Genomic DNA, 11,029 nt, shown 5'->3' on the forward strand with positions numbered 1-11,029 from the left:
AAACACATCTTGCAGCACCATCTACACCATTCTACAACCCTTTTCTGCAACTTTGGAGAAGGAGGACCTTGTGCACAAGCCACCTGCAACCATTGAAGTTCTAAGAGTTCTTTCTTCCCTCGTTTTAGTTTCAATGTTTATTTCAATTTGCTTTTCAATTGCTATGAACATGTGTAACTAAGTTCTTATTAGTTAGTGGTGAATTCGAAGCCATGGACATATGTTTAATATGAATTGATTCCTTTCAGTTATTGTTTCGTAGAACATGGATGTGATTTACTTATCTATTTGATTGATAACTTATTCTTGTGTGTTGATTGAGGATGCATACTTAATTTGCATGCATGAATCTGATGCTAAATTGTAAGGGACTTTCACCTAATCGTTAGGAACTTATAATTACAAGTAGTGGAGATTGTTAGTCACAATCGTGTTAAGTAGATTCTTGGCAAGAGTGTCATACAGTTTATAGTTATAATTGCCTTGTCAATGCTTATGATTTCTATGGAACTTAATGATCTTTGAATGTATCTCTATCATGTTGTTCATATAGGGAACTTGATGAGAATAATTTGGTTGCGATGCGTTGTCCATTCAATTCAATGAATTTAGGGAAATCTGATAGTTAATTTGTGCATTCACGATTAATTTGGGGCATTGTCGTTCATGGTCTAAAGAAACAATACTGGAAATCGATTTATGTTGCATATGTTCATGTGTGGAGAAGGATCCTCTAACTAGCTTTTCACCATTCAATTCACCCAATTTCATATTTAGTTTGCTTTAGTTTAATCAAATTCGTCCAAATCATCCCCCCTTTCAATTAAGTGTCTTAGATTAGTTAAAAAGGTGTTTCAATCTGTCCAAATTAGTGTTTTGAGTCTCACTAGTGTTAAATTCGTCCAAATAGTCCTTAGAACCTGTTTTGAGTCTTTTTAAGTTAGTTTTGCTGATTTGAGTGTTTTAGGTCAGTTTAGAGTCTATAGAGTCTAGTCTTGTGTTTTTAAGTCTAGTTTAGTGTTTTAGAGTTTAATTTGTGTAGATTAGCAGCCCTAGTTAATCCCCGGTTTAGAACGATCCCTACTTGCTTAATACTACAATTACATATTCAATAGGGTTTAATTTGTGTGTCAAGTTAATTTTCACATCAAACAAGAGCTTTGAAACGTTCGTAGTACGCTGGAAAGGATTCTCCATGATTTTGTTGAATGCCATTAATCCGCTTCCTCAAAAGAATGATTCTTGATGTGGGGAAGAACTTCTTTAAAAAAGCTCTTTTCATGCTCTCCCAAGATGTGATAGTTCCGGGAGCTAATTCGTACAACCAATCCTTAGCCTTGTCCATGAGAGTGAATGGAAAAGCTTTCATCTTCAATATGCTTCCATCAACGTTAACTGGAGTCATGCTTGAGCAAACCACTTCAAATTCTTTCAAGTGCTTGTTGGGATCCTCCATGGACAACCCATGGTACTTTGGAATGTGATGTAGCAAACTCGACTTCAATTCAAACTCCTCAATCTTCCCTTGACCTGCCGTGGGCTATTGGATACACAGGGGCATGGCATTGTCCAATCCCGAAGCGGAAAGTTCCTTGATTGTTCGATTGTCCGTTGCCATAACTTATGCTTCCTCAAAAACCCTTGTCGTGGCCTCATCTTCTTCAAACACTTCTTCTTCTTCAAGCATGGGGTCAGGGCTAGGTGGATTAGATTCTTGCTGAGTCCTCTTCCTTCTCAAAGTCCGCTCGAAATCGTCGTCAAAGTCAAAGATATGCTCACGAACCGGTTGAGAACTCCGATTCATAAACTAGTACCTAAAAACAAGAAAACAACTAAGGTCAGCAACTAAAAACAAAAACACACGAAAATAAATAAATAAAATAACAAGGGATTAGCAAAGTTGCTAAGCCCCGGCAACAGCGCCAAAATTTCATGCGAAAATTAACTTAACACACAAATTAAACCCTCTTGTTGACAATTGTAGTATGGATAAGTAGGGATCGTTCCAAACTGGGGATTAGGAAGGATTGCTAATCTACTCTAAACTGACTCAAAAACATAAATATACTTAACTAGACTAAAAGAACTCAAAACAAACTGAAAAGACTCAAAAGTAACTAGAATGACTCAAAACAGCTTAAAAACCCAAACTAAGACAGATTCTAACTAATTTAACACTCTAAAGTAAAGGGGATTGGGTTTTGGACGAATTTAAAGTAAACACAAGTAACTAAAGACTTAAAACAGATTTTAGACGAATTGGGTGATTTGAATGCATGATGGGCTAGCTAGAGGGTCATTCTCCACACATGACACACTTGCATACAAATCAATCTCTAGTTACTTTTTCTATAAACTATGAATGACAATGCCCCAGATTAACCATGCCATCACTGATAGGAGCATATTTATGCGACTTAGTTAGCTTGTTTTGTTGCATGTTCATAGTTTGTTTGTGTTTATTATAGTGTTTTAAGCTATTTTCGTGTGTTTGTAGGTCCATATGACAAAGTTGGCAAGAAAGTGCAATTTGGAGCATTTTGTGGCAGTTTTGGGCACCAAATGGATAGCTTATGAATGGAGCAAGATGGATGGACGAATTTGAAGTTCATGAGGCTAGGAATGTGCTGAAAAGAGTGAAGAATTAAATCCAAGTCAAGGAAGATAAGAAATCAGCTCAAAAGAAGGAACATTATCCAAAACCTTATCCAACCTTATCTTATCTTATCCTTGCCTAACCTAACCTTATCTTATCCTATCTTTTCCAAATCAATTTGTGCCTTAATTCCAGCTATTTGTAAGGGATAATTATGCATTTAAACTATATATTTCAGATTCTAGAACCTTTATCCTTCTAGAATTGGTGCTAAAACATCTTTTCTAGAAGCACCTAAAAATCTGGCGCCTAGACCCTTTCTAGAAGCCCTAGAACCTGCAATCCTTTTCCCTTTAGATTTTGGTGAACCCTAGTCATTTTCCTTCATGAATTGTGCCAAATACACATTGCTTTCCTTCAGAAATTCGTGGGTTTCCCTAGCCCTATAAATACAAACCTTTGTGCAGCAATTAAATGACCACCCTCTACCATAAATCACCTACATCCATCCACCACACCATCCACCACAATTCTTTTGTGCCGCAGCTAAGGAAGGAGAAGAATGAGCCATCTGGAGTGTTTCTAGGTGTATTCTATCTTTGTTTTCAATGTTTAATTCAAGTTATCTTTGTTTAATTGCGAACATGAGTAACTAATTTCTTTATAGTTAGAGGGGAATTCGAAACCATGATTATACTTGCAATATGAATTGATTACTTTCAATTGTGATTTGATAAATTGTGAATGCAATTCGCTTAACTGTTTTATTCAAAACTTATTCTTGTATGTTGATTAATGTGGCCAACTTAGTTTGCATGCATGAATTTGATGCTAATTATAAGGGATTTTTCACCTAATCGTTATGAACTTATATTCACAAGTAGTGAAGGTTGCTTGTCACGATCATGTTAAGTGAATTCTTGGCATAAGTTTCATGCAATTCATAGTTACAAGTGCCTCGTCAATGCTTATGATTATCATAGAACTTAATGATCTTTGCTCCTATCTCTATTATGCAATTCATGTAGGGAACTTATGGAGAATAATTTGGGTTGTTGTATGCAATCATCCAATTCAATGAAATTAGGAAAATCTGAGGGTTAATTAGTGCAATTCACGGTTAATCTGGGGCGTTAAGGTTCATGGTTTATTGAAAAGCAATTGGAGATTGATTTGTATGCAAGTGTGTCATGTGTGGAGAAGGACCTTCTAGCTAGACCATCACCCATCCAATTTCCCAATTTCGTCCAAAATCTGTTTTAGTCTTTAATTTGTTTGTTTTACTTTATTTTCGTCCAAAACCCAATCCCCCTTTACTTTGAAGTGTTAAATTAGTTAAAATCTATTTTGGTTTGTGTTTTTAAGTGTCTTGAGTCAAGCTTAAACCAATTTTCGTCCAAATAACTCCCTAGAGTCAGTTTTGAGTCTATTTGGTTGTTTTGTGCTGTTTTGAGTCTTTTAAGTTTGTTTTGAGTCTTGTGAGTCTTGTTAAGTGTTTTTAAGTTTATTTTTGTGCTTTTAAGTCAGTTTCAATTAGATTAGCAATCCCTCCTAATCCCCGGTCCAGAACGATCCCTACTTATACATATACTACAATTGTCAAAAGAGGGTTTAATTTGTGTGTTAGTTTATAACGCATCAATCACTAATTAACCCTCAGATTTTCCTTTTGTTATTGGATTGGATGACATCATTCAACAACCCAAAGCATTCTTCAAAAGTCCCTTACATGCACATCATAATAGAGATACAATCAAAGATCATTAAGTTCTATGAAAATCATAAGCATTGACAAAGCATTCGTAACTATGACACCATGATACTCATGCTAGGAATTTAACTTAACGCGATCGTGACCAGCAACCTTCACTACTTGTGAAAATAAGTTTGTAACGATTATGTGAAACTCCCTTATATTCTAGCATCAGATTCAAGCATGCTAACTAAGTAGGCCTCCTTAATCAACATACAAGAATAAGTTTTGAATAAAACAGTTAAGCAAATTGCATCCACACTTTATGAAAACACAACTGGAATTAATCAATTCATAGTGCAAATATGATCATGGTTTCGAAATTCCCCCTAGCTAAAAGGGGTTTAGTTCCTCATGTTCACAAAACAAAGATAAACAAACTTAAACATTGAAATTAAAAGATAGATTACACCTAAGAATGATCCAGCAATCTAAACTTGAATAGCAAGCACTCCAAGGGTCCTCTTTCTTCTCTTTGTTGCGGCACAAGGGTTGGGTAAAGGTTTGAGTGGTGGTTTGTGATGCGAAATATATTAAGCACACAAATTAAACCCTCTTTTGTCAAATTTTAGTAAATATGTAAGTAGGGATCGTTCTAAACCGGGGATTAGGAGGGATTGCTAATCTCTTGAAAACTGACTCGATAATGTAAAAACAAAGTTTAAAACACTAAACTAGACTCAAAGAATGTAAAATTAAAAGTTAAAACACCAAAACAAAGCAAAGGAACCAAAACAGCAAATAAACACTCAAAACTGCCTTAGAAGCACAATCTGGGCAGTTTTGAGTACTAACACAAATTTGGACGAATTTATGTTATAACCTGACTCAAAACACTAGAAAACATAAACTAACACACTTTCTAACTAATCTAGGACTCTAAAATAAAGGGGGATTTTGTTTTGACGAAAATTAAAATAAAGAAAACAGATTGGAAATAGGGCAGATTGTAAAAACGATTTTGGTGAAATAGATGGGTAGAAGGCTAGTTAGGAGGTTCTTCTCCACACATGACACACTTGCAAACAAAACGATTTTCAGTTGTTCTTCCAATAAATTATGAAACTCAACACCCCAAGTTAATTAGATACGCTTAAATTAACCTTCAAGTTCTCCTTAAGTTAATGAATCGGATGGGAAAGCGCATACAACAATTCAAAGCATTCCTCAAAGGTTCCTTACGTGATGAGCACAATAAAGATATAATCAAGAATCATGGAGCACAATGAGAACTATAAGTGTTGACGAGGCATTCGTTACTATGATGAGCATGAAACTAGTGCCAAGAATTCATTCAACGCGATCGTTTTCAAGCGACCTTCACTACTTGTGATTATAAGATTGTAACTATTAGGTGAAACTCCCTTATAATCTAGCGTCATATTCATGCATGAAAACTAAGCGTGCACTCTCAATCAACATACACAAATAAGTTATCAATCAAGTAGATGAACGAATTGAATCCACAACTTATGAAATAACAACTGAATGTAATCAAATCATATTGCAAGCATGTACATGGTTTCGAATCACCCCCCAACTAAGGGGGTTTAGTTCCTCATACTCACAACACAAAGTTTATTGAATTGAAACATTGAAAACATAAGAAAGATCACACTTAAAAATTCCAGCAATCTAAATTGCAAAGCAGGAACGTCTAAGAACCTTCCTCCTCTTCCTTGGTTGCGGCCCAGGGGTTTGTGATGGTTTTTGGGGGTTATGGATGGTGTAGAATGGTGGAAAAGTGTGTAGGATAGGTGTATGGAACGGCTAGGGTGGTTTTGGGTCAGAAAATATGGTGAATGATGAAGGATAGGTGCTGTTGAAGATGGAGAATGGTTTCTGGCGTGAAGGATTATTTTCTGGATGAATGGTCCCTTTGTGGCTGCACAAGGATGTTTATTTAAAAGGATTTAGGAAATTAAAAACCCTAGGCTAATTAGGTAATCAGGAATTAAGTTTAAAGCTTCTAGAATTAAGGAAACAAATCAGAAAATTAAAAGGAAAGGTCAAGGAAATTCGGCCAGGGTTTAAAGCATAAAAAGGAAGGTGTTTTAATGCTCCAAAACAGGAAAGAGCCCTCTCCCTTGCACGGCAAGGAAGAGGAAAGGGCAAGGGAGTGTGGCAAGGGGTCCATAAGGGTTCTAGGCTTTTGTTTTGTGTCCTAGAATGCTTAGAAAATCTTCATAATTGCTGGAACTTTTAGGGACAATTAGGAAAAATCAAACCAAAGTAGGAAACCTTGGCTTAACTTTCCTACTTCAAGTAGGAATCCTTGTTCTTCTAGGAATCCTCATGTGATTAGGAATCCGTCTTCAATTAGGAATCCTCCTTCATGTAAGCACTTTCCTACTTCAACTAGGAAACCTTGTTCAAGTAGGAATCATCATCTTCAAGCCTTCAAATTCGTCCAAACCTTGGCTCCAAATATGTGACATGCATTCCAAACTCCATTTTGCTCCAAAAAGCTCCATTTTGCTTCTTTTTGCACACATTGACCTTAGAACCTGAAAACACACAAAAGTGACTTTAAACACTAAAATAGCTAAGTAAACACAACCTAAATGCACGAGAACAAGCCAATTAAGTAGCATAAATATGCTCCTATCAGTTTGTATGGGAGAATGGCTGAAAGTATGTATGGGGTGAGAGGGTATGTTTCTGAATGGATGAATGGTGCGGCAAGGGATATTTGAATGTGTTTCTGGCTGTGTGAATGGTGTAAGATATGTATAAAAGAGTATGTGAAAACCCTTGGGAAATAAAGGTTAAGTTGCGGCAAAATGTAACAGGAAAAGGAAAGAAAGTTTTTATTAATGTTTAGGATTTATTACTCTAAATCTATTAGGAAAAAGGCTAAGTCCAAGTCAAAGTCCAAAGGAAAAAGGGTAAGAGGGTGCGGCATGGACTCAAGAGAAACGGAAAGTGGTTTATGGCAGAAAATAGGAAAGGGAATGGTCTTCCTTGCACGGCAAGGGAAAGAAAATGGAAGGAAAGGTGCGGCAAGGGCTCAAGGGTTTATAGGAGTCTTTGTTGAGTGCCCTAATGTACTTTGGAGCCTTCTTTGTTGCTGGAACTTAGGGAATTTTAAGGACTAGGAAAAGTCAAAACCAAAGTAAGAAACCTTGGCTAACATTCCTTCTTCGAGTAGGAATCCTCATTCTTCTAGGAATCCTTCTTCAACTAGGAATCCTTGCATCTTTAGGTCTTCAATTTCGTCCATCCCCTTTGCTCCAAGCATATGCTATCCATTCCATGCCCAAAACTGCTCCAAAAGGCTCCAAAATGCACTTTCTTGCTACTTTAGCCCTTTGGACCTACAAACACACGAAAATAGCTTGAAATACTAATTTAACTAAGAAATAACAACATAAATGCACAAGAACAAGCTAACTAAGTCGCATAAATATGCTCCTATCATCTTCTAGAAAGGTTGACACTGCACCAATTTAGGGGTTCTAGAAGAGCAAGGGTGCGGCATATATGTAGGGAAAGGATAAGCCTTCTAGAAATCAGATATTTAGGTCCTCTTGCAACTAGATTTAAGGCACAAACTGATTTGGATAAGATAAGATAGGATAAAGCTAGATTAGGCAAGTATAAGATAAGATAAGGTTTGTTTGGATAAGATAAGATTGGATAAGGTTTTGGATAATGTTCCCTCTTTTGAGCTGATTCCTTATCTTTTTTGTCTTAGATTTATTTTCTTCATCTTTTCAGCACATTCCTAGCGTCTTGAACTTCAAATTCATCCATCCATCTTGCTCGCCTCATAAGCTATCCATTTGGTTCCCAAAAGTGCTCTAAAATGCTTCAAAATGCACTTTCTTGCCAACTTTGCCAATTAGATAACACACGAAAATAGCTTAAAACACTATAATAAGTAGAAACTAGCTATGAAAATGCAAGAAAACAAGCTAACTAAGTCGCATAAATATGCTCATATCATAACTCCATCATTTTTAAGCTCCCCTAGTTTCATAGATGCATAAACAGAATATGGCATGACATTAATGGACACACCTAAATCTAGCATGGCATGTTCAAACCTAGTATTACCAATTACGCAAGGGATAGTAAAACTACCTGGATCTTTGCATTTAGGAGGCAGCTTTCTTTGCAACATTGCAGAGACATTTTCACTTACATGCACCACCTCTTTCTTCCGAATTCGTTTCCTTGTTGTACAAAGCTTCTTAAAAAACTTAGCATACTTCGGGATTTGCTTTATAGCATCAAGGAGCGGGATATTGACGTGCACCTTCCTTAACGTCTCCATAATGTCTTTTTCATCCTCTTCATTCTTGGCTTGCATAAATCTGCGAGGGAAAGGTGCATTGGGTGGAATAGGGTTAGAATGAGTCAAATTTGGAACCACCTTACCTAAGTTGGACGACTTAGGGTCTTTAGGGGGCTACGGCAAGATTGTCTCTTTCCTTGCCGTGGCTTTGTCCATCTCTTCCTCTTCGAGCAGCAACTTGTCGTCCTAATTTTGACTTGATTTGGACATGTTTGGCTTGGTTCCAACCTCCTTACCACCTCTCAACGTGATGGCCTTGGCAGTTTCAAAACCTCATTTTGGATTAACAATGGTTGAGCTAGGTAATTTGCCTTCTTCTCGAAACTGTTCAAGGAACTCCGCCATCTGCCCAATTTGCTTATTCACTTCACTCATCTCATTTGCTTGATTTTGTTGGCCATGCATTAATGAAGTTTGTAATTTAAGAAGTGTATTATTATCCAAAGACGAGCCTGAATTTGGTTGGGCAGATTGTGTTGGAAGTTGTGGTGGTACTGATGTGAAAATTAAGTTGACACACAAATTAAACCCTATTGATGACAATTGTAGTAATGATGCAAGTAGGGATCGTTCTAGACCGGGGATTAACTAGGGATGCTAATCAACACAAATAAGACTCAAGTAGACTCTATAGACTCAAAACTAACTCAAAACACTCAAAACAGCAAGAAACAATAAAAAAGACTCAATTCTAGACCTAATAAGTGATTTGGACGAAAGTAGAACTTAAAAGACTCAAAAGATCAAAAGAAAACAAGTTTTGACTCTAAAAACAAGACTTAAAAGCAAGGGGTTTGGTTTTGACGAATTTGAACTTTTAAAACATAAACTTTGTAAACAAACTTAAAGACTCACGAAATTGATGAAATAGAATGGTGAAAGGCTAGTTAGAGGGTTCCTTCTCCACACATGAAACATATGCATACGATTCGATTTCCAGTTACTCTTTCAACAAACCATGAATGACAATGCCCCAAATTAACTAGATTGCACCAATTAATTCTCAGATTTCCCTAAATTCATTGAATTGAATGGAATACGCATTACAACCAAATTATTCTTATCAAGGATCCTAACTATGGAATACGCATGATAGAGACACATATCAAAGATCATTAAGTTCAATGGAAATCATAAGCATTGACGAGGCATTCATAACTATGGAATACGCATGTTACTCTTGCCAAGGATTTACTTAACACAATCGTGACTAGCGACTTTTACTACTTATGAATATAAGTTAATAACGATTAGGTGAAATTCCCTTATACTCTAGCATCAAATTCATGCATGCAAACTAAGTGTCGACCCTCAATCAACATACATAAACATGTTATCAATCAAATAGATAAGTAAACCACATTCACGATTTATGAAATCATAACTGGAGGAAATCAAGTCATATAAAACATATGATCATGGCTTTGAATTCCCCTCTAACTTCAAAGAAATTAGTTCCTCATGTTCGCAAATAAAGAAAGATAATTAAATTTAATCATTGACATAAAGATAGAAAACACCTAGAAACGCTCCAACAATCCAAGCTCCTTGAATGGCATGCACGGCTCCAAGAGTCTCCTTCCTTCTCCTTTGCAAACTCACGGCACAAGAGGGATGATTGGGTGAATGGTGTAGTGAAAATCTGGTAGAGGGTGGTGAGAATGAAGGGGTGCGGCACTACATATATATAGGCTGAAAATCACAGCCCTTAGGTAGCAAAGGAAAAGGATTTAAAGGCCTAAGTTGCATAGGAAAATAAAACACAATCCTTGAAGGAAAAAAAATCAGAAATCCAAAGGAAATGGGAGGATAAGGTGCGGCACCAAACCAGGAAGGGATAAGGGCTTCTAGAAACCAAAATCCCAAGGGAATTGGGTAAAAACTCACGGCACAAAGTGGAGGGAAAGTGGCTGAATTGCAATGCAAGGCAAAGGTCTTCTAGAAAGGTTCTAGGCGCCATTTTTGTAGGAAAGGATTAGGTTTTCTAGAAATCTGATTTTAAGCATCCTAATATAGCTAGGAATCCTCCCAAGTAGCTGAAATATAGGTGGATTAGGATTAGGATAAGATAGGATAGGATTGGATAGGATAGGGTTTGGATAATGTTTTGGATAAGGTTTCTTCACTTGAGCTGATTCTTTGGCTTCAACTTCCCTTCTTCAAGTAGGAAACCTTGTTTGAGTAGGAAACTTCAATCTTCTAGGAATCCAACTTCAACTAGGAATCCATGTTTGACTAGGATTTCATCTTCAATTAAGCACTTTCCCACTTCAATTAGGAAACTTTGCATCTTTAAGTCATCAACTTTGAAACACATTCCTAGCTCTTCAATCCTTCAAATTCGTCCATTCATTGTGCTCCACATGCATGAGCTCCATTC

This window comes from Malus domestica, chromosome 11 (assembly GCF_042453785.1).
Source record: "Malus domestica chromosome 11, GDT2T_hap1".
Lineage (NCBI taxonomy): Eukaryota > Viridiplantae > Streptophyta > Magnoliopsida > Rosales > Rosaceae > Malus > Malus domestica.